Genomic DNA, 26,884 nt, shown 5'->3' with positions numbered 1-26,884 from the left:
TGATTGTCTTTCCATGAATCACAGGAAAGTAATGAACATGAACCCTATGTATATTAAAATGGTATATTAGAGAGTTGTGGACTAAGCATCTCTTGGTTTGGAAGAGCAACAGTGGGCAATACTAATGAAAGGAAAGTTTTTTTGTTTGTTTCTTTGTTTTATATCCTGGCAAACAGCCAGGTATAATATTAGAATGAGAACTATAGTCAGATTATTAGATAAGAGGGCCTGTAGGCTGTCTCCAAAAGAAATGTCATCTGTTTGTGAATGAACTACTAATACTATTATTATTATTATTATTATTATTATTATTATTATTATTATTATTATTATTATTATTACCAGGGTGTAAATATAATACTAAACTAAAAACTGCAGTTGCTAAATAAGAGGGTTGTGGGCTGCCTGTGGATCAAAGAAATGTGGTATTTGCTCTGTTTAATGTGTGACTTCATTTGTGTGAAATAAAATCAACTGTTCCCTGTCTGTCTGCCTACTGCTTGTGCATAAAACAAACATTGCAACTGTGACTGACTTTGATTCTTCCTTTTTTTATTTTTTTTTTTTGCTTTTGATTTGGGCCTCATAAAATCTGTTGTCTTTTGGCAACTCATTCAAGATTGGGAAAAAGATGCTAAGGATGAAGCTGCCAGGTAACAGGAAAAGAGGGAGGTCTAAGATAAGGTTTATGGATGTGGTGAGAGTGGACATGCAGGTGGTTGGTGTGACAGAGCAAGATGCAGAGGACAGGAAGAAATGAAAACAGTTGATCTGCTGTGGCGACCCCTAACGGGAGCAGCCGAAAAAAGAAGAAGATTCAAGATTATTTTTATTAAATGTGGACAACTTGGCCGTGGATGAAAGCTGCTTGCCCTCTTTTAGGTTCATAGTTTTGAGCTAGGCTAGCTGCCTTTATAGGCCATTTTAAGACCAGCCAATGTCACTTTTAAATGTTGAATTAATCTATCCCTTTGGTAGTAGATTGGCCCTATCCATCAAATGGTTGATTGAGAATAACCAGATAATGTGAGTAGACACATGCATGGGATAAAGCATTTAGGAGCTGTCCCTGTCATTGTATAGGAAAGGGGTCAGTCCTGGAGAAAATGTTCTGTTTCCCATCCATAGATCTCACATTTTGCTGTTTTCTCATTTTAGAGTCTGATTATTTAAGACTAGTGTATATTTGTATGAAACACCTGGGGAAATTTGTTCTCCAGTGACTATATGAAACAAAGTTGAAACTGTTCCTGTTTTCATAGGATGTCCCTCATGCTGTATCATAGTTTTGTCTTGCATCTCATACAATGATGTTTGCAGTCATTAAATACAGGATGGGGAGCTGAATCTGTGTGAAAGCTACTTAGCATTATGGTGTTTGTGGGTTGATATAAAATACATTGAAATATTTATTCTTTGGTTACTGTGTATGTGCAACAAAGTTCAAACTGTACCTACGTTCACAGAATGTCCTTGATCAGGAAAGTCACTGAGATTTGCAGTGGTGAATAAGGGGAATGGCTGAGAATGAAAGCAAGTTATCCTTTTGACGTTTGCTCATTTTAAAGTCCAGTTGTACAGGACGAGTGTGAATTATATGAAATACTTTGAAATATTTATTCTCTGGAGACTGTGTGAAGCAAAGTTGAAGTAGAACATTTATTCTCTAGAGGAATTTTTTCTGATGCACAGTTGAATCTGCCTCTGGTTTATCATAATGTTCCTAATTTTGTATTGTGTGTTTGGTCTATTTCCCATAAAATTTCTCAGTATATAAAAGCAATATATTCAAGCTGTCTTTGATTTTGTTCATTTGCCTATAATTAGTTTTGGCTCTGTCCCTGATTCTTCTACTAAACGGTTGAGAGACATTGTTTCTATAAGAGAGAAAGAGAGAGAGATGAGATGAGATGGGACAATAACTGCTGGACAAGGGTAGTGGATGTCTGTAGATGAAAGCAGCTGAACCTCTGGTTCATTAATTCAGTTAATGGTCTGGGCTTGCAGTACCATGGAGCATTTTGCAAGAAATAAGTTACACTATTTGTGGCTACTGTTCATGTGAAGCCAAGCTGAAAATGCATAGCTCTCAACTGTTCTTTACTTCCCAAAATGACCCTGATGCTCTATCATATTTTTGTCTGTTTGATATATAATGTGTGGTTTGTGGCAAATCATTGAAAATTAAAATCACTAAATAATGACAGACATCTGAGCTTCGGACTTCATATACTTCAGCAAATGTATGCTAATATAAAAACTGTTATTGTGGTTACTGATTAAGTATAAAAGGGAATCTGTCTCTGATTTTGGGCCTTTGTCCCTCATTAAATGTTGGATCTGTTCCTAATTATTTCACTAAGTGGTTGAAAGGTATTATTTTTTATCACAGTCAGATGAGGTTTACATAACAAAGGTACTATAACTACTGGATTTGCATGGGAATGGGAACCATTTGTTGATGGAAGCAAATTATACTCTTGTTTGCTCTGTTTTGACAGTCCAGCTTTGTAGGATTAGTATGCATTTATAGGATATACGTTGGAATATTCAAGCACCTCTGTGACTATGTGAAACATACTTGAATACAGTATGTCCATAATAGTCGGATATGGGGAGCTCTGTGAATAAAAATGATTATCACTTACTGTCATGATTAAGGTAAACTGTCAATAAGGCTTTGCAGAACTAGTGACCATTTGTGCAAAGTTAGTACTTTACTATGACTATTTTTTATCACAATCAGATCTTTGAGTTGTACATAGTAAAGTTGTTATAGCTGAGTGGTATTGGCACTGATGGATGATAATAACAATAACTGTTTAAATAGTCTTAAATCAGATGAATTTAAAAGAACATGAGCATTTGTGTGTGTTCCAAAAACAAAACAAAACTAAAAATAAATTGTGTTTTTGCAGGGCCCGTAATTTGAAAACTACTCAAGGCACAACGTATACTTAATCTACAGATGTAATTCACACATTCCAATACATAATGACACATATGCATGATGGCTTTAAAAGATCATCCCCGGGATTCATGAAGCTTGCGCCATGCGCCAGATTAGCGTTGGTGATCTAGCACCGCCGCCGAGCAAGTCAGGTAAGAGCTGTTTCCACATGCACTACCAGCGTATGGCAGAGCTGCACAGCTCCTGGCGCATGTATGCTAATTACCCCATGTGCAGCAGTGTAGCATGCAAATGAAGGTATACAGCGAATCATGAAGTCGTGCAGGCGTAGCGTAAGCATGTAGAAATGTAAACCAAAAAAAAAAAATGGTTTACATTTTGTCAAACATAAAATTGGAGCCATGAAAATGGACCAGACTTACGTATTATAATGTTAATATATGCCATTGGCTAAGTATATAGCCAATCGCATAAAACAACATGCACAACATATAAAAAATAACATTTAATGTCATGGCCACACTAACGCAAAGTAAAACCGCAGTGCTACAGTGCGCAAACGCGATCACAAGGAAAATATATTTAGATGTCATAAAACTGTAATGTAATGCAATTCATGATATCCCCATAATAGTCAATGGCACGCATGTTACACCACAACCATGGCGCAAGGGTTGCTAAGGGTCTATGACAATGTTCCGTGCGGTAACTAGGAATTAGCAGTCAATGCCATGCAAATGAGTCAAGTAAATACTGAATCGCAAATGTCCCGCCAGTGTAAGGATGTACCACACGGCGTAGCGGTACAACACCGAGGAGTGGCCTGGAGGTAAACATGACATCAAGAGAGGGGCGCGCCACCATAGCTGTAAGCACATTGGATTATTGCTAATCCATGTTGCATGTTGCTAAGCAAAGCTGCAGGATAGGGGTGTGGAAGTAGCCATAGCTTTGCTTAGCTGAGAGCACACAAGGTAAATGAAATTTCATGTGAACGTGGATGAAAAAGCGCATGAAACCCAGTAAACGGCTGTGGGTGGTGCACACCACAGCTGAAATAGGAAGGATACGGGAAGACAATAAGGAAATGCTGCAGCATGATAATTGGAGTACAAATGAGTAATTAACACCTAGAAACTCACAGTGGGCCATAGACAACAGCTAACAAGGCTGCTAGCAGCTACCTGCAGAACAGGAAAGAGGAGGTACTGTACAGCAAAGAAAAGAGAACTGTCACAGCAGAACAAAGCAAACTTGCAGTAGATCAGCTACATAACACATTTCCCAACACAATCCTGGGTTGTGGAAGCACAAAACAAGAAAGGCGGCAGCTGGATGCATGCCTGACAATGGGTGGGGAATCGGGTTGAAAATAGAAGTAAAGGGCAGACAAGCGTAAGTCAACACCAAAGGCCCCACAATAGCAGTACCTGATGTAAAACCAATAATTAAGATACTCTGCAGCTGGAATAGCACAAACACACCCAATTACACCAGCATCATCCATTGCACAATAGTATAAGATGTGAAAGCCCTCCCCCCACACACACACACACACACACACACACACACACACCTGTATATTCCCAGACACTCTGCACCATTGGTGTATACAGATGGGGAACTTTTAATATGTACATGTTAGGGGCTGCCATAGCTTTGATCCCCCAGCATGTGTTAGAGACTGATGGTGGTGTGGAGGATGATGCTGACAACCATTTTGGGCACCGGAGGAGGAGAAGAGTGTTCAGACCCAGGGTAACCTACCAGGGGCTACATAATCTGGAGATAGTAGAGCATTACAGGGTGGACATGAACATCATACAGCAACTTGTTGAGCTGTGCCGTCCATGCCTCAGAGCCAGAAGTAACAGAGGGGAACCCATCCCAGTGGGCATGAAGGTATGTGTAAGCTTGAGAATACTAGCCACAGGTACCTTTCAAAGGCCAACTGGGGATATCATGGGGATCTCACAGGCATCAGCATCCAGGGTACCCCACCAGTTCCTGGATGTCATGTTACCACATGCCAATGAGCACATATACTTCCCCCGAACGCAGGAGGAGTTGGCCAGCAATATGCGTCTCTTCCACCGTGTGGCAGACTACCCGGAGGTACTGGGTGCAATAGACAGCACGCACATACACATCAAGTAACCACCCAGTGAGCAGAGTAGGCACTACATAAACCGCAAGGGATTCCCATCCATCAACTGCCAGGTCATGTGCAATGCCCAGGGCATTATCATGGATGTGAGTGCTGGCAGCCCTTGAAGCTATCATGACTCCCACATTTGGCATGCCTCACATCTGTATCCGGTATTTGCCAGGGGGCACATCCCATATGGCCACGTGGTGGGGAATGCTGGCTATGCACTGGAACCATGGATGATGACTCCCATCAGAAATGCACACACAGCCATGCAAGAATGTCATAATGAGGCACACACAGAAACCAGAATCATCATAGAGCATGTGTTTGGGATGCTGAAATCACAGTTCCATTGTTTGGACATATCTGATGGAGCCTTGCAGTACTCTCAAGGAACGTGTGCCCACATCTTCATAGTATGTGCCATGCTACACAATACGATCCTGCAGAAACAGCTGCAGCAGGGACAGAATGGTGAAGGCCCTCACAGCCCACCACCATTGCCAAGGGACCCACAGGCACAGGGGGGCTCAGACCACGAACAACTTGTGCTAGCCCCAGTAGGCAGATGGAAGCGTGCCCAGTATGCCCATGCCTTGGCAAAGAGGGAATGCATAGCACACACACTGACAGTGTAGGCACTCATAGGACTGACACCCTTCTCCACCTGCACACACAGCAAACATGGATGGCACACACACATGACCACCTGTAAACTGTCATGTATAGGTGGTCTACTGTGTGCATCCTACATAGGTAGCTCTCAGGTATTGACTTGACCACCTGTAAACTGTCATGTATAGGTGGTCTACTGTGTGCATCATACATAGGTAGCTCTCAACTATTGTACACACAACCGCCATTGGCACAAGGTAAGTCAATACCTGAACAGTAAATTAAGCTATCAGCATGTGTCCATACTGTATGTACGGGTTCATAGATACATAGGTAGGTACATGCCCAACTGCCGAGACCACTCATAAGCATACGCAAAATGTGTCTGCTGTCACCACCCCATCGATTAACTAACTGTTGCTCTGTGGAGCAGAGCCAATTGCGGGATGCCTGGGGTGTAGCTACTGTTCACCACCCACTCTGCAAGGATTCCCTTGAGTGTAAGTGAGGGGTTTTGTATAATGTAATCAGGGATGTAGTTCCAAATAATGGGGAGTATCCCTGACAGGAATCTTCACAGATGTGTACATGTCACATAGCATACCTTAAACACAGCTTGCATATACAGGTAGTTCTTCAAGAATAATAAACATGTGGAACACATAACCGCTGAAATGTGCGTTAATCACCCTTGCACTACCAGTGCCTGCTCTGAGAGGTAAGATATCACTGCCAGGATTAGAACATGCAACCATGTACACATTCATCACAATAACGTACCACTAAGCTACCTGAGATGTACCAATGGCAGTCATGTATACTGACAGGATAAAACACAAAAGGTAGGAATGTGTTGAAATAGGACAAACCGGCATGTACCCAATGAAAGGTGTATATATATATATATATATATATATATATATATATATATATATATATAGGGAGAGAGAGGATGTACATATATATGTAGATATATAGATAGGTTAACAACATCTACATAACCATGGAGGTAAATATAAATGGGATACCTACCACATACCGACTGCTTTACATACTGACGTGTGTAATCCCGAGGCTTAAGGTCCAAAAGAACACAGTACCAAAACACCAGATGCATAAGGTGTAATCTCACAATGTTAATGAACAGTTAGTCAGTGCTTCTGGTGTTGCGGTTCAGGTAGGTTACTGTGTGTAAGGGTGTTTCTTAGGGCTGTAGTGTGAGTAAGTGTGTGTTCTGTGTGTGGTGTGTGTTCTTGGGGGACTGTAATGTGTGGGTGTGGGTTAGCTTTGTGCATCTGTTTGTATGACCTAGGAGGTAGAATATTAAAGTAGGGGGTGGTGTGGGGGTGCAGACACCAATATGAGGGGTGTAGGGGGGCTTGGCCACTTGCTCATACGTAGTGTAGGATGGTTTATTTGGATGTGTTGGGTAGCAATGTGTGTGTGTGTGTGTGTGTGTGTGTGTGTGTGTGTGTGTGTGTGTGTGTGTGTGTGTGTGTGTGTGTGTGTTCCATATTCATGTTACTTTCGCGAGTTACTGTCGATGCCGGTAATGTGGGGTATGGGAGTCTGGTCCCAGTACTGTGTGCATAGGAACACTGTGGTTTTGGAATTCCGTAGGTCTCCCGTATACAGCGGTTGAAGTGTTCATATATGTGTATAACATGGACCATAGCAATCACACATTCCTCCACTACCAACCTTTATGAACAAAGGATATGGAGAGTATATGCCTATACACGATTACAAATATGTGCTATGGACATGAGCCAATGATAGTTTTACCACCTGTCCCACTTTGTGAGGGACACTCCCTCTTTGGGCGGTTGTGTCCTGACCAAATATATTAAATGTGGCAAATGTCCTGGGATTGTAGGACATAATTATGTCCCATATGTACTGTAATAGTTGCATACAATAGTTATTTCTGTATCTAAAATACCTGCATGTTACAGGAAACAGGATAAGCAACTAAACTGCTACAAGAATAAGCTTATATTTAGGCAAGAAAGGAAAGTTCTATCCCTTGTACTGACCATGAGTTTGTGTCAGCCTGTAAAATCAGATGTGTGTCCTGAAAAGGTCCCACTATGGCCATATGAAAAGGTGGCAACCCTAGCCAAAGAGGGTCAGTCACCAACACAACTACAATGACTGCAAGTATCTATGACAAAAATCCACAGCTATCATGTAGCAACACGTTATTACGTTCAGATGTATTACCGAAGGGATTCAAGGACTAACATCACCTGCATGCTATACAGGAACCACATAACAGTGCCTTAATGAATCAGCCTGCAATTACCATTGTATTAGTCCACAAAAGGATAGGTGTTCAAATAGGGAAGGAACCCTTACGCACATAGCGATTATGTATAAAAGCAGTTCCTACACACCTGCATCTGCTACGCACACCCACCAACATCACCCCCACACCCAAACATATTACAATACAAACTGTAGTAACATCACAAATCATTCACTCACTGTACGACATCTGCAGAAGCCTTAACATACCTTGTCAGAGACACACTAACATGGCCCTATGTGAAATAGCTGCTGTTATACAATGGAACAGCTGCTGATATAACAGGGTTTGTTTGCACTAATCCCATTTCAGAGGGTTGTGTGTACACTGGGATGTGTTAAAAATTAGTGAGTAACAGCACAGTATGCTACACTTGTTTACCAAATCAAGGATGTCTGGTGAGCACACTGTACACCACATAACAGTTCATGCATAGCCATACTGCCTTGAGCTGACCAAACATACTTGCCAGAATTAAACATCTGCAGAAGTATCAGGTACAAACAAACCTTGCATAAGTAGAACTGTCCCGAAATATAACAGCTGTACTCAAATGTAGAACTAAATTGTCTAGCCATTACACACAGTCCACGGGAGTCATGAAGCTAATATATCTCTGTGTGTCTCCATATATATCGCAAAAACTCATCTAGGCCATCTCCCTTGAAAGTAAGGCAAACGGACAATACTCAAAAGGAGTACTCAGTTATACACCACTGTTGCCATGGTATCGGCTAATGGAGTAGCTGCACAGCTGATTTGCATCTAATTAACTACTTTGGAACAGCAATTGGTGGACAGGATACCACATGTTACCGATATGTAACAAGAAAAGGATGTGTTATCACACATTCAAACCATCCATATATACCAGCGGAACGTTACAAAGAACATTGAAACACAAACTGAAAAGGATTAAATCAACAGTTAACGACACCTCGGGTTACTTATAAGGTATGTAGAACAGTCAGTATGTCTGTGTATGTAGCACCTTTCTGTAGTATTTAAAGTGCACGCAATCCATATAGTGGAAACAGTTATCTTGTAGTGATGTATTGTTGAGCATAGTAATGCTTGTAGTATTTGTGTGTACTGCTGTAGGTCACAAGGCAAACACCGCATACACCACAAGGGATGCTATATAAGGGCTTTGAACAGAAATACTCCTCACCAGCCAATGTCAGTGGCAGGGCTGTCCAACAAGTATGTGCTATAACAGGGTATAGTATATGTATATATATTGTAACTGTAGCCATATGTATGGGTGTATTACAGAGAATAACATGTGGAAGGTTGGGTCACTATGCAATTATGATTTGCATTGTGGGATATTGTGCCAATAACTGTGTAATGTACAGTATTGTAGGCAGATATGTATTACAAGTTACATAGCATTACTGTTATGTTAGTCAAACATTAGTTATGTCTATTGGTATTTAGAATACACAATAACAGGATACATATGTCTTTTAGTGAGCCGACAGTTTATCAGCATGATAGCAAAGTAAAATGGAAGAGCTATTTAACTATCCATGCACATAAGACATGTAATATGCGCAAAGGTAGGTACTAGGCTGTCTTACCAAGGGTATTTGTAAGCCTAGCTAGAGTGTGTAGGCTTTTGCCACCTCCATAGGTTGGTTCCCTGTGCCTCTGAATGGCAGAGCCAATAGTTCCCTGTGCCTCTGTCCAGCAGAGCCACTGCAGTAATCACTGGGGCACATGTCTGTCTCCCATCCACACGTCAAGGTTTCCCTTGAAGAGTGCTAGTGAGGGGCTCTGTCTGATGTACATTGGAATCATGTTCCAAAGCATGGGGAGTGTCCGGGCCAGGAATCTATCCATCCAGCACATCCTACTCATCGTTGTGGTTAGGTGTATATCCCTAGAGCATGTGGCTCTCAGGGGCTTCTGTTTAGGTGGAGCATATCCAGCAATACAGGGTTGGACATGGGCCTTGTATGTCAAGCAGAGATCACCTGTGAGTATGCGGTATGCAACTGAGTACAGCTGGAGTTTCTTAGGTTGGGCTGCACAGGTCATCTGTTTGAGGTCAGAAATCCTCTTGGTGTGGTACTGGTGTGGTCTTCCAAGCTGTTGCAGTTGTCTTGTAAGGTATATCCCAAATGAGGTGTTGTATCCTTTAATGGGTCTAATATGTCATGTGTAGAGTCACAATGGCCCCTCTGATCTGGATGCGAACCCATTAGAGATTAGGGGGCCATGTAGAAGGATATTCTAACCACCTTGTCATTATGGGTATCAAAGGAGAGATTGCTATCTACTGGGGTTCCCAGATCCCTTATTACCTTTTCTGTATGTAGGGGACTAGCACCTATGTGGTAGTCCATGGGTAATTAGTTATATCCAAAGGGGATGTCTATGCACTTTTAGACAATCAGCTTGACGCCATGATATTAACACCAGGTATCTGTCTCAGTGCGACCCTTCCAGAGGGTGTCTGTAACAGCTGGGGAAACAATTATGTCCCCTAGTTTGCAGTCATCTGCAAACCTTTTCAGCCAAAGCCCTCCTGTGCATGTCTGTATGTCAGAGAAGTATATACCAAACATGAAAAGTCCTAGGACTGAGCCCTGGGGGATGCCACTTGGAACTGGTATACAGTCAGACCTAGGGTATGCAACTCCCACTGTGTGGGTTCTGTCCGTGAGCCACTTTGCAAACCATCACATGACGTAGAGGTTAATGTTCAGGCGGATGGGTATGTTGATAATACCACAAGGAGGAATGGTGTTGAAAGCCTATGAGAGATCTAGGTAGGCTGTGTGGACCTCCTTACCCTCATCTAATGCCTTGGTAACTGTCTCTAAGAAGTCCACCAGGTTAAGGAAGCATAGTCCACCCTTAACAATGCCAAACAGGGAAGGGTCAAAGGTTTGGAGGTACCCAATATCTCTGTGACAGTGATCCATGATGTGCACCATAGCCAGGCTAGTCAAGCCTATAGGGAAATAGGTCCTGTGGTCCATTGTGGTGCCACCTTTGTGGAGTGGGATAACTGTTGCTGTGTGCCATTCAGGGGGCACTATGCCCGATGTGAGGCTATTACTGAACATGGTGCGTAGGTGGGGAGACAGTATGTTCTGAAGTTCATGTAAAATGCAGCCTGGGATGTTGTCTGGTCCCATGGATGCTGTGATATTGCCTTTAGAGTGTGCAGCTTTGAGTGGGATCTGCCAGGATGTTGCCAATATCAATTGTTTCTGTAATGTTTGTGCCTTTGTGCTTTAACTCAGAGCAGATCTGGTTGTTGAAATCGAGATATGTGACATAGCTATAGAATGCTTTGTGGTTGTTGTTGGTATTAGTTGCATTATAGTTTTGTAGCTAGCTTTGGAGAATCTTATACGGGATCTCACCTTCTTACTAAGGCTGTCCAGGGAGCTTCTCCACGCATGGTATTGTACTCTCATTTGCAACAGTGTCTTCCTCTTGTAGAACAATATGTTTATGGCAGGGGACCACCAGATTGCTTTCGTTAATTAGGAGTATAGCATCCTGGTTCTGTTTGGGATAGCACAAGCCATGCACTCGTGTAAGTGCTTATAGAGTGTATTTGTGTAGGATTCAGCAGTTGTAACAGTACTGTCCATCTGCATGGGTATCATGACGTCCACCACATCTGTCTTAAGAAGCATGTAGTTGGCCTTGTAGACATATTATACTGTGGTTCCCTTAATGGGGGGTGGGTGCGGGATGTGGATATCAATGGTGTTCAGCACATGGTCTGATCAGACCAATGAGGAGTTGGCTTCACATGTGGAGCACCAGTCACTCATGTTGGTAATGCCTAGGTCTAGGATATTGTTGCCCCTGGTAGGTGTGTGGATATGTTGAGTCAGGGCATTGGTGTTTATGAATTCCAGAAACCATTGAGCTAATGTGTTGGTACACGAGTAATTTTCCCAGTTAATGGTGGGGTAGATTCAGTGAGACTTATGTGATGAGTGTGGTGTTGTGCGAATGCGTACCTTCTCCACATGACAGTCAGGGTCAGGCTTGGTTGGAGAGACTTTTACCTCCAGTTTGGCTAGATGAGTGCTTCTCTCACAGGTTGTAGTGTTGGGTGGTAGGTGGAGAGGCTTGTCTGTGTAAATGAGTCAATGTGTACATTGCCTCAAGATTTCCAGATTCATCAGCTAGACAGGTGAGAACACTGGCAGTTGACTCTTAGACATGCCTGAATATAGAACTACATTCACCTAGATAAGTGAGTAAAGTGAATACAAGAGCTAAATTACTGTAAGCAAGTGAGAAAAGTATGTGCAAAACCTGTTCACCCTTACCTCTAGGTAATGAAGAAGATTGAGTGCTATAGTAGTTATTAGCTTACGTAGTGCTTACAAGTCCTGAACAAGTGCTTAGCATGAATAAGCAATCCAGATAGGGTCTTGGATAACATAAACACACTGCCCCTCCCCCCAACAGGTCCACAAGCATATATCCATGTACACAATAGGGCCCCTGTACCCACAACTGTGCAGGTACAAGCTGCACTCAGGCTGCATGGGACCTGTCCACATCACAGGTTGCATCATACACATATGGCAAAACTAGATGCTCTCCATGTACACATCATGTACACATAGCTCCATGTCAGGTTGTGTACACACTGAATGGTGCACACCAACAGGTATTACAACCCACAAAGGGGGAGACACCACTGATAATGGGAAGTACTTTACTAATACCCTGCTGAGTCTGGTCTGGAAGGCCATGAACCTTGATAAATTAAGTGATGTCAGGAGTACAGATGTAGATGACAGTATGGTTGGTGTCACACTGCATATCATAACCTTGCCAGGTCATAGGACATCATCACCCATACTTTGTACCACCTACACTCGGTATACTAGATGTACATTCCTATGTCACAGGAGTGTTTTGCAACAGGACTGCTGGCAGAACCAACACTACAGAAGGTGTCTGAATAATACATGATCATCACACCAGTGGCAGCTACAGTATGTCAGGGTTAATGAATTTTATTCCCCCTCATTGTAGTCCATATCTCACAGACAAACAGAAGACATCTTCCTATTGACGTATGTGAATGACTATGACTTAGGAGCAATAGCTGACTCAGGAGTGTTGTGGAAACATACAAAAGGGGCTTTGCGAGTGAGGTGTGTGTGACATATGGCGACAATCTGACAGCTACATATTGCATTGTCACCCCTATGTTAATAACCCTGAACCCATGAACTACCACCTAGGCAGCAATCAACATAATGGACACTTGTGTGTGAGGGATGCAGCTGGGCAGTTGTCTTTCCTGTGATAGCTACATCACCACACCTGTCAGGTAGTCATATGTGGCAACCCTAATAATGATAGGGTGCCATTAATGAATATAGAGATCATTGTCCAGCCATACACAACACTCAAGTGACCCATATCAGATCACATATTTCCTTTAAGGGGTATTGGCCTTGTGCAGATGGCCTACACCAGCCTTCCCATTCCCCATCTCCACTATGTAGCATGATGCATACCCTGAATAAATCCATGTCCAGTGATGTTGGACATGCTACACGTACTCATCCTGATCTTGAACACATACTTCATGGACATCCACCTACCACATGCTGGACAGATCCTTGTCCCATACACTTGACATAGTCCTGTCATACTATGCATTCCTGTCCATCAAAGCTGCACATCGCTCCCCTCTCAGACATGGTGTGATGACCACATGGTAATGCATGGTATATGTATCATTAACCCTGTGGATCAGTAATGTGGCACTGCTCCACCTGGCCCCACAGACCCACCTGTCAGCTACTGCCAGGTAACCTTTCATTCTAGATTCATACATGGCCCATGGCATATAGCCCACTAGTTGACTTTGACTGTACATGCTATAGTTGATATCCATCCCTGCAAATACCATCTGGCTAGCCAGTGTCCCATGTGTATCACATGTGCAACACAGGTGATACATGGCAGGATGTTGAATTGCTGTACAGTGCCATGTAGATGTATATGGTAGAACACATACATGTAAAACCTTATGTGAGCATGTCTGCAGGGTCACAGGTCATGTCTGTTAAGGCAGTGTAAGTCCTTATATGTGACATATACACAGAATCAAGGTCAACTGCATTAATGTGGACACATCCAGCCATGTGCTGATAGGTAGGGACACCAGTACAGGCAAACAGACATGCCCACATCAAGACAGCAACCACAGGGAGTATGAGCAATGTAATCAGGTGACACATGCACATATATGGTGATAATATCCACTCAACATTGAGTGTCACATATGTGTGACACAAACACATCAGTGTCATGTAGGTTTGCAAATATAACTATTTAAACTTAATTAATGTGATACACATGTATGTTCAGCTGTAGCTCTGTATGTTTCTGTGAGTTACTGTGACCTGACTCCATCATTATGTCTTCCAGGTATGCCGCGTGCAAGGCTACCCCCTTTTACCTGCTTGGAGGATGAGGCCCTCATTCCATACCTGCTCGACAATCATGATATCCTGTTCAGCCTTGTGCCACAGGATGCACAGCAGCGGGATGCCCTGTGGATGGAAATTCGCAGGAGGGTTAATGATGTGTGTGGCCACAACTGCACATACCAGCAGGTGTGGAGACACTGTAAGATCTTATTAGATGGGCGAAACAGCATGCAAATGCAATTGCCAGGGAACAAGGTACAAGAGGTGGTGGACCACCAACCCAGCCCCCACTCCCACATACCGAGGAGCTACTGGCCAACCTGGGGACACCTGCAGAACCACATCCACAAGCCTTAGCCAATATTGTGGAGGTGGGTGTCTCTCAACCACTGAGCCTGGAGTTGCCTGGTAAGTCAGTATTGCACCTATAACAACTATATTCCATATAGTTGCATGTGTCACTGTACAGTATGTAATGTAACATCATACGCAAGGCATGTATACACACATGCCGCATACTATAGTATGCTACTCTGTGTATGCACACATGTGCATACACTATAGTATAATCTAATGTACGGGTGCATGTGTTATGCACATTGCACCTTGTAGCCTTTATACAGGGGTGGATTATGCTCATACTGCTGTGTTACTCCTATTTAGGTACCTCTGGTGTTCTGCTGTGGCAGCAGACCATTGTAGGTGAGAGAGTTATTATTTATCAGGAACCGTAATTCACAAATCTATCTGCCATGTGGCCATTTACAACATGTACACATAATGTATGGTTCTGTCACAATATACAAGTCAGACCTGCAATGCATCACAATGACTACCCATGTGCAACACTTGCAAACTATATGAATCATCTCACTGACATGAATCCTCACATACTGTCATTGCCAGATGTGTTGACAGCTGTGCATACAATGGTGGAGGTGCTGTTTACTTTAAGGACATACTACAGATCTGATCTACACATTTGGTGAATAAAAACAGTGCTACACAGTGGGCTGGAGTATGGCCAGCACACAGGATTCACCGGTGTGGAGCATAGCTCTGCTATGAATGTCACACAATGTGATGTGCTATCTTGACATGTCCATGACATCTATTGGCCTGGTTGCTACACTGCCTACCTAACCTGAAAACATATCCCACATACCACCCTTTATCTGCATAACCCTGTTGTCAGTGGAGCATATATGTCATATGGGATAACACAGAAGTGAAATAGATGCCCATCACAATAATTTGGACAACGCATGTACACCCATGGCCATGGAGGATGGCCAGTGACATGGAGCAACACACACAGTAGACATGCTGTGCTTGTGTGTACATCCTGTCGTACAATGGTGGCTAGACATGGTTCAACCATGGCCTTTGTATAATGGTCATATTGTAGACGTGGAACACTAGGCATCATACAGGCCTGTGCACATCTTGTGTAGGTGTAACATCAATCCACCACATAAGATGTGTTGAACATCTTGAGGGTGTTGCGACATGACAGCAAGCACCTGTACAGTATCCACATCAGGCCACAGATACAGTACAGTCCCATTGCTGGTGTAGGACATAAATGTCATACTAGTTCCTCGTGGGTGGGTGTGTGTGGTACACAGATGTCATGTGGGACATGGTGTACCAACGTGTTCGCCATGTCTGGCCATAGTTGCCAGGCTGTAGCGATATGGTTGCAGATGTGCAGGGGTGTCTGTAACTCACACTGTATAGCACTAGAGACGCCTCATGATTCCCTGCAATGGCCATGCACATCAGCTAAATGTGCAGTATATCTGTAGGGCAGACAGACAACACTGCATTGGTACACCATTGCCCCACTGTATATTTGACAGGACACCGTTGTGTTAAACATGTATGCATGTCATTGCACACATCAGCAGATCACATGTCATACTACATGTGATTATCAAGGTCATATGCCACACATCAGGCAGGTGTACTGTTAACCTGTGCTGGTCCACATGGTGTAACACAGGAATGTATGCTAACTACTACTATGATTGTGTAATTTGCATGCCGTCTGCTATGACACATGCATGCTGCTGTGTGCAACCCAGGGATGTATGATAACTATCACTATTATTGTCTGTGCTGCATGCCGTTTGCCGTATCACATGCATATCGCATGCCTTCTGTCATATCACATGTGTGTGTATGTGTCTATTGTATAGATAGTAATGTACAGTTCTTGTCTTTCCTCACAGGTGATGTAGGTGCATTGTCCTCCTGTGGTACATCTGATGTTAGTGTCCCCACAGACTCTATCAGTGATGATGAACATATGATTGAGACACAGGCAGAGTTGTCAGGGGCTGAAACTGTGCCATTGGTTGCCATTCCATCTATATCCCCCTCATCCCTGCACACAGATCCTATACCTGCACATACCCCATAACCAGTGGCCATAGACGAAGGACTGTTGGTGCGTGGCAGCTTGGAACAGGAAAGTGTGGGGGCTATGGAAGGTGTGTATACCATGGTGTCAGCCAAACGATTGGTGGTGCCCCACTCAGGCACGTGGCCAGTGCTGCTTGCAGGAGGACCTCTGGCCAACATGCTCCTGCATGACAGAGCGCAGCAGCTGGTGTCACCAGACACATCTTTCAGGCTGTAATGGAGGCACAGGCACATGCTTGAATGGCACAACAGAGAAGATCAGAGGCTACAGAGGGCTGCTGTCTGTTCTTTAAACAGCAACATCCAGGCAATGGTAAATGCTCAACAACAGATTGCTGATGCTTTGGATAGATGGTTGGGTGACATGGTTGGAGTCCTTGACCATGGCATGACAATCCACGAGTGTGAGCTGTCTGTGTTGGAACATCTGGTAGTAGTGAGGCATTGGGCACGTGAACATAGGCCTGCTACATCACCTGTGTCAGGTCTACGTGTACAAGCTACCTCACATGCCTGCTCCCATAGTGGCGGTAGCAGCAGCAGTGCATCTGGTGCTGTGCTGTCCACACCATGACACAACAGGCCACGTGCACGTGGCCCGGGATGGTCCCAACAGGGACACGATTCCAGTGGACAAGTGACATCAGACAGTACCCAATCTGCACCGCTGTCTGGTAGTGCCCATGCAAACCCTGGCAGGCACAGGTCACATGTCCATGGCCAGACACCATGAACTGTAAAACCTCACCTGCACAGTCTGCATATGATGATGCCTGTACCGCATCCCTGACATCCACACCATCAGTGCAGGGACATGCTTATATGGTCTGATGCACAGGGTGAACAGACTAGGATGATACATGTAGTTTACAAATATTGAGGACTGTTGACAGGCAGCAGATATACCATGTAGTACAGGTGTACAATACTGTTAACAGTATGTGTCTTGTGTAACAACAGTGCAGCCTAGGCCTCCAGCAAACATTAACACCCTGTGCATATAATGATGCCTGTGCCACATCCCTGACATCCACACCATCAGTGCAGGGACATGCTCATATGATCTGATGCACAGGGTGAACAGACGAGGATGATACGTGTCATTTACAAATGTTGAGGACTGTTGACAGGCAGCAGATATACCATGTAGTACAGGTGTACAATACTGTTAACAGTATGTGTCTTGTGTAACAACAGTGCAGCCAAGGCCTCCGGCAAACATTAACACCCTGTGCATATGATGATGCCTGTGCCACATCCCTGACATCCACACCATCAGTGCAGGGACATGCTCATATGGTCTGATGCACAGGGTGAACAGACTAGGATGATACATGTAGTCTACAAATGTTGAGGACTGTTGACAGGCAGCAGATATACCATGTAGTACAGGTGTACAATACTGTTAACAGTATGTGTCTTGTGTAACAATAGTGCAGCCTAGGCCTCCGGCAAACATTAACACCCTGTGCATATGATGATGCCTGTGCTGCATCCCTGACATCTACACCATCAGTGCAGGGACATGCTCATATGGTCTGATGCACAGGGTGAACAGACTAGGATGATACGTGTAGTTTACAAATGTTGAGGACTGTTGACAGGCAGCAGATACACCATGTAGTACAGGTGTACAATACTGTTAACAGTATGTGTCTTGTGTAACAACAGTAACTGCATGCTGGTCATAACGTTCTGCTGTCCTCCTTCAGGTCTAATTGCACGTGTTGGTGGATGTCAGTGTTTGCAGTTAGTGTCCCATATGTCAATGTAGACTACTCACGGGTATGTATGAATATACCAGCATGCACTGTGTAGCTGCCACATACCAGTGAAAATGTCCCACGTTACAGAAACGTCTACCATTCCAAGAGCATGATAGCTGTGTATTAAGCTACTGTGGCCACAGATGTGACATCCATAAAGGGTGACATCACAGGTACAGATACATGGATTGGTAAGGGAAGAGAGTGGACTAGCTGATTACAAGGGTAGAGGCCAGTGGGAAGTGTGATGCCTCATTGGGAATCAGTAATACACGTTCCCATGACAGGATGCCAGCACACAACTGCACCCACACACTCAGGTATTGACACACATGTATTCAGTGACACAGTAACACACCCACACACTCACGGATTCACTGACACAGTAACACACACACTCGCACACAGTTGCTACTGGTGGGATGAGGACCCATGCCTATGTGCAAATCATCATTACAGTACTGTGCACCTACATGAGGCGCAACAGAGAATACACATGTACAGGTAGTCAGTACGGCCTAAGATTGGGGACTTCAACACGGATAGTAGAATGCATCGCCTGGATGGTGGGAGGGGTCTTATCAGTTCAGTATGGTAACATACATCCTCACCCCAGGGACCAGTCAGCCCTACATACACACACTGTGGCATTCAGTAATTAATACACCTATGTCATGCACATACAGATACCTCACATGTGTGAGATACACTCCCCTGCCTATGCCCTGCTTTCTACATTGCAGTCTGTACAGATGTGTACACTAGTGTACAGAAGAGTGAGTAACAACTGAGATGTATTCCCCGCAATACGTAACATATATGGACACACACACAACCACACATGCCAGTACTGTGAATCTCAGACCTGCCTAGCTCATGTTATGTATGTCAGATGTACAGCAGTATTGCACACGTTACAAACTGTACTGATGCTTCCTGTGGCAACAGTGCTGATATATGCACTAGGGGCATCATATCTATTAGCTGTCTAAGTTGCGTGTTATGTCCTTCAATTAATGACACGATTGCTTACTGGTTACACAGGGTATTGTAGGACCGCTTGTGACACACCTGTGAGCTGTCCACAGCAAACATCCATCTGCAAAGATGCCCCACCACTTAGTTATTTCCACACATCTGTCCATACCTGTGGTACATCTTTCTGTACATTCAGCATATCACCATATACAGTTGGCAATGTTGAGGCTGCATTGCAACTGCATGATGTACTAGGATACACCACCTGCATACATCAGTAACTGCACACACATGTTATCTGAATGCACAACACTATGTATACAGGTGTGTAGGTCCTAAAATCCTTACATTTGGTCATGTTTGTAGACATTGCAATTGGTGGATATGTGTAATGACATACATGACACATGGACTGTTGTATGATATGATGAGTGACCAGTACAGAGGGGATGTTACCTCTGTCAACATTGATATCACACCTTATGTACTGTTAGCATTCATCAGCCATGGACCTACATTCCATGTGCATGTGTGCAATGGCTATAGCCACCTGTTTGCACAAAGGACAACAACAGCTATGTTATTTACAGGTATGTTGTGTGTGTGACATGTACATACCGAGGGCAGGTACATGTATGTCATATCCATTTATGAGGGTGTGTACTGGTGTACAGCAACAGTCATCCGCTAATGGTGGAATGTACTGAGGGCCCCTGGTCTGTGTACAGCTGACCTGGTCACAGACAGTAGTATCATTGTATTGCATAACACATGATGCAACTGTGTCAGTGCATGTGTACTCTCTACAGTTGATGTAGAGCTTACTACAGTACACAGGTCAAGGGTCACAAGGTGGTGTACTCTTCTATGTCATACAACATGTATGGTTGCGTGTTGGTGGTCCGAGGGCATGGTGGTGTCTGAAGTTTACATCCTAGAATGCAGCATGTGACACTGTGTCCTGCACATGGCTCATCTGTGATGCCTTTCACGGGGGGATGGTCAGTACATGTGAGTGGCCTTTATGTATGTGGGTACATCACCTGGAGCGGTCCGTACCTGTGTTATGGACCACATGTCTGGTTCTGAGGTATATGGTGGTAGTGCTAGTTTCTGAGGTATATGGTGGTAGAGCTATTGTGCATTACAGAGCCATCAGCCAGGTGTTCTTCACAGCACAGATGTCAGTACTCCCCATTGTTGGATCTAAAGTGACCAGCTGTGAATATGTATGCTACACATCTAGCACTGGTTAACATAAGAAAACAATGCAATTGTCCTGTAGGTGTATGGGAGTTAACCTGTGTTTAGGACATTTGCCTTGGAATGGCACTGTGTGGGCGGATGCGACTTGGGTAATATCCACACTCCCTTGTATCATGGATGCATGTGATATGGGACAAAGGCCTTCCTATTGTCGGTCATGTCATCTCAGAATGACAGCTGATGTGTCAAATATATGTAGAGCAGCGTTCCTGCTAACAATGACAACTACTAACACCAGAGCCAATTACAATGTGTTCTTTACGTCTACCTGTAATAGCATGACCGAGGTGGCCCTCCGTGTTTAGCATCAGAGTGCATCCCATTCAGCCCTGTGCTACTAGGAGTATGAGCATGCCCAGTATATCCTTGTGCAGATGTACACATAGTAATGCATTCCGACCAGCCCTGTGCTACTAAGTGTGTGAGCATGCCCCCTGTGCTACTAAGTGTATGAGCATGCCCAGTATATCCTTGTGTAGATGGACACATAGTGCATTCCGAACAGCCCTGTGCTACTAAGTGTGTGAGCATGCCCAGTGACACCTTGTGTTGGTTATGTGCCTCTGTGTATGGCATGGCCATTGTAACCCTATATAGCGGTAGTAGTCGTCCATTCCACAGATGGGCATACTCCAGGTCAGGATGGATTCCTATATTAAACACACAGGTTCACAGGTATGTACATCTTAACTGCCAGCATCCCTGTTGATGTTCGCATTTCCAGACAGTCATAATGATAGCCTTGACATTTGTAGTCTGTGTGGTGTGATTCATAAGTATGTAGTATTGTAATAGTAATCTGTAAATAGGCAGGTGTTTCGTACCCGCCACTGGCGTGTGTGTGTTTGTGTGTGTGTGTGTGTGTGTGTGTGTGTGTGTGTGTGTGTGTGTGTGTGTGTGTGTGTGTGTGTATGTGTGTGTGTGTATGTCTGTCCCCGTTTGCCAGTGGACTCTAAATTGCTTTTAGACTGCCCACACTCCATACATTTCTTATACCCACCGTTAGCATGGCCGATGATGTCACCCATCTACAAATACACCTCTGGGAGTGTTGTGTCCCAGTAATCTCGGTAGTGCGTTCTGTAACTGTGTAATGCTGTAGTATAATAAAGTAGTTAGGTTGGTGTTTTAGTCCCACACTTGCCATGTGTGTGTGTGTCCCCATTTGCCTGAGGACTGAGTAATATCTTTATACTGCTCACACTCCATACATTTCTTATACCCACCATTTTCAAGGCCGATGATGTCACCCATCTACAAATACACATCTGGGAGGGCTGTGTTCCAGTAATCTCGGTAGTGCGCTCTGTAACTGCATAATGCTGTAGTGTAATAAAGTAGTTAAGTCAGTGTTCAAGTCCCACACTTGCCGTGTGTGTGTGTGTGTGTGTGTGTGTGTGTGTGTGTGTGTGTGTGTGTGTGTGTGTGTCCCTGTTTGCCTGAGGACTGAGTAATGCTTTTATACTGCTCACACTCCATACATTTCTTATACCCACCGTTAGCAAGGCCAGTGAAGTCACCCATCTACAAATACACCTCTGGGAGTGCTGTGTCCCAGTAATCTCAGTAGCGTGTTCTGTATCTGCATAATGCTGTAGGGTAGTAAAGTAGTTATGTCGGTGTTCTAATCTCAGACATGCCAAGTGTGTGTGTGTGTGTGTGTGTGTGTGTGTGTGTGTGTGTGTGTGTGTGTGTGTGTTTGCCTGCGTGAGACAAGTACAGTGCTTTGTAGTATTCACCGTAGCGCGTGCCCTAAATGCGTGTTGCTGCAGTGTGGTACGGTAGGGGTTTGTATACAGGACATGGCAAGTGTGTGTTTGTCTGACAGAGCCTGTGTAGAGATGGCCATGATTGTCTTACCATTGGACATGTTTGGGAGTGGGTTTTATAGTTTTCCTGTATAGTATCCGTCTTATGACACATTGGCAACTTCACAAGGAGTTCAGCTGTCAGCCAGCCATGGCACTGTGTTGGTAAGCCATACCCATACAGCTGGCAAAAGGGCTGCTGAACTAAGTATGCAGCCCTACTAGTACCCGGTATATGTCCCGCACCCATGTGCCATGCACATACAACCTTGCCAAGGATATCCCACTATGTTGCTAGTAACATGCACATTTAGGACAGATAGTAGGCATGGTGTGACTGCAGTTGCCTGCAGAGGACATGGCACCCTGCACAGCGGTACAATAGGCACATATATGCGGACATTGTGCCTTCACTATGTTCCACACTGAATGGTTGCAACATATGTGGTGCCATCATATGAGATCCACTAAGGCCAGACAATAATGTACACGTGCCCTGTATGGACACATGCCACTGACACCATAGAATACCTGTATCATTCTATCCATGCAGGTGCAGGGCCGACCTGCTCACTATAAGCAGGTTTCGCCACACCAGGCCAGTATTGGCATATTGGGGTATAACAGGCTGTGTACACTACATGTGTCTGCCAAACCAGGTACACCTGTACATGTCACTGTACAGTATTGTGGGACATGCATATCCCAGGCAATGTCCATATGAGGGACTATCAAACACAGACATGGCATGCATTGCAAAGCTATGGCCCTACACATTGGTAACCAGGATGGCAGGCCAGATAATGCAGTACCCATCTGTGTGGGACATTGCAGACACTACACCCCTGCACTGCACACCATTGTCGGGTGATGTGATGGCAAGGATTACCCCTCACCTAGCCTTGTACAGCCAGCTTGCACAGCCAAACACTATATACCCATGGAGCAATGCATACCTGCATGATAGTACTGACACCCTGTGTCTGCGTGTGGGTTGTGATGCTCCCAACCACAGTCACTCCCAGTATAAACCTCGTTGGCATACCAACAGTTGTCAAGCACTTTCACATGCCCTAGCCCATAGAACTTCCAGATATCCCCTGTGGTGCATGTGGTCCTGTGCATTACTGCGGTGTGGCAAACTAAGTAGTTACATTGTGTATTTGCCTCCCTGGCAAAGGTGTCAATGCATGTCCATTAGAGTGTGGTTGTGGTGACAATGGCATCCGTTCACGTGGACTGATGTGTGCCACACCTAATGTATGTCTACTATATCTGTTGCAGATGGCACTCACTCACCTACACACATGTTCTTACAGAACAGCAACCTGTCGCCTTTGTGACACATGTAGTAATGTCATGCACATGTAATAGTAATGAGTAGTCAGAGGTTTGCCCCTGTACTATTCAGCATGTGGCAGATGATGCTTATGGTTAAGTCTCCAAGCCCTTCCCTGGTGTACATTGCCTGTCCCGCAAAAACACTCTCTGGTGGATGTGAAGGTGTACACCTGCATAGCAGCAGCATGTGTATTGCAACAGATGGAAATGGTCAGGTGGTGGACTCTGCACCTATTGCAGTCCTTCTCTAGCTGATTGCATGTGGTACAGCTGTGATGGTGTTCCCATAGCCATCTGCATGATAAACACAGTACACTATCTAGGGAAACATGTTATCTGGCCATGACAGTCGCTGTGAGTGGTACTTGGATGTGGTGTTCTGACACGGCATCGCAGATGATATCTGGATGTACCTCAATCATTTTCCACAGTGGGAAATAGCCTAATGACAGGAGGGTGATGTGCCACACATCTACAGCATGTAAGTGTAGCTATGCTGCATTGAGACTACTGCCTGTTTAACATGTGTGTGGTAATGGCTATTCTGCATGTTATAATACAGACATGACAGTACTCTGTTCATGAGGGAATCACATCTGTAGGGCCATCTGTGAATTGGTCAGTGTGTGCAACCATTTGTTTCCTGTGTTACACACTGAACACACTTCTGTGCACAGCAGAAGCATGGTGTGAGGATTGCAGACAGTACATGATGATAGGGATGTGTTACTGCCATCGCATCCTTGACTGGACATGTGACAAATGAGACAGTGGTATGACTGACACTGTGTGGGATTCCCAGTGACAAGCCAATGATGGGCAACTGTTCATAGCTGCGGTCACATGTCTACTACACATTGTACAGTTGGCATGCGGTATATATGCATGTGTTGTGCTCCCTCTGCAAATGTATACCATCTGTTGTGTTGGGTTGCTGGTGATATCTATGCATACTGTCATAGGTAATCCTGTATGCTGTTGTCTATCACTAAGCCATATGTGGGTTTAAAATGCAACACCATAGGCTAAATGGGTTGGTAGGTCCCGGCAGAACCTCCTGTCTCACTTCAGCTGAACATGGCACCAGGCACTAGCACATCTGGGGCCCAGGCATTAACATCAACCTCTGTTGGCTCTGCACCACCTTCTGTTGGTATCACCACTGAGGATGGAGCATGTCCCCCTTGGGAGCGGGACCAGACAGGTACATATCTGCTGTCGTGCAGTCCTGGACATGTTGTGTTGGTGGCTCCCTAAGGGGTTACGAAGCCAGATATGCCAGTTCAAGGACGGAATGTCACATTTACAGGGTGATGCTGCCCCTCCTGGACAGCCCCCAGCAATGCCTCCTTTGCAGCTGTGTAGGTGCAGTGGCAGTTGCCCATGGCTGGAGACCTCCATCCCACTGTTCCCATGGGCTTTTGAATGCCGAAGACCCATCCCCATCCAGGGTGTATCCTCCCCCCACATGTGTCATATACCAACCCTGTATGCTGTCATTTCTGTGCTCCTACCTATCCTCCGCGGCCATACCTACACTCCTTCTCCAACATCTGACCCTCTCCTATGGATACATAAGGCCATTCAGCTCCTAGGACACCATCTGTCCTATACTTTGCTGTCCATTACACACACGTGCCCACTGGACACATGAAACCCTTGTAATATGCATCATAACATACTACTGTTATCCTCACCACTGTCCTTCAGGCGCACGATCCTGGTATGCACATCACTCCTACCTGGTCCAGGTACACGTCAGGAGGGATGACTCCATTGTACACAAAACACTACCAGTCCCTCTATGGTTACCCCAATTACCTTTATCATGATAATGATGATGCACACAGCACATTTCAGGATTACTGTTCACACATAATGATTGGACAGGTACTGTTGTGTCAATGTACATTACATGCACAGAGTGATGTATACAGCCAATGTACAACTATTTGCGTGTATGACTGACACATGTCTGTCTGAGGGGGTCTTGTGATCACATGGAACAACACCACTACATAATACAGGCATCGCTGGTGTTTCCTGTTTCATTTATTTGTAATGCTTTGTTGCCACATGGTATGTCCCTGATACATCTCTATATATGTATGCACCTATATGCTGGACATAAACACTCAAGTGTACATCTACATGATGGGATGGATTCCTTTACTGTTGAATGACTGCGCTGTATGATATCCTCTGGTTACAGCCTCTTACACTTGATTAGCCTCTACATTGCTTAACCAATGCAATACTCGCATACTGGTAGCCAAACACGCTCGAATGGACATGCGCTCGATCCCGCACTTGCTAATGCACCGGCATTGGTGCTTGCATCTGTCACTCACACCCCTGGGTGTGAGCGAGGACCACAATATTACCTTGCGATGCCTATTACATCGAACTACATGAATGCATTATCGGGATTGGCCGCCCATTAGGTGACGGCATTGCGTTCGACTGTACGGAATCAGCGGCCTGTCCAGTGACACAATCATATTTGTGTGTACCTCATACAAAGTGCTCCCACCTTGTAATGCCTATTACATCGAAATACATGAATACAGTATCAAGAACGGCTGCCTATTAGGCAACGGCATGGCGTTCGACTGTATGTAATCAGTGGCCTGTCCAGTGAATCATTCATATTTATGTGTTCCTCTTACAATCTGCTCCCACCTTGTGATGCCTATCACATTGGACTACATGACTACAGTGATAGCCGGCCTTAGGCATAGGCCAACTAAGTGGCCGCCTAGGATGCCGCTTTAGAGGGGGCACTTTACCAGTATTTATTTTGTGTAGGTAGACCAGGATGGGGGCACTGGGTGGTGTGGTGGGGGGTGCCATTGTGCCCTCTGCCTAGGGCACC

The sequence above is a fragment of the Protopterus annectens genome, chromosome 2.part1, assembly GCF_019279795.1.
Source record: "Protopterus annectens isolate FY-2018-M chromosome 2.part1, PAN1.0, whole genome shotgun sequence".
NCBI lineage: Eukaryota > Metazoa > Chordata > Ceratodontiformes > Protopteridae > Protopterus > Protopterus annectens.
Note: the sequence above shows the minus strand (reverse complement) of the source record.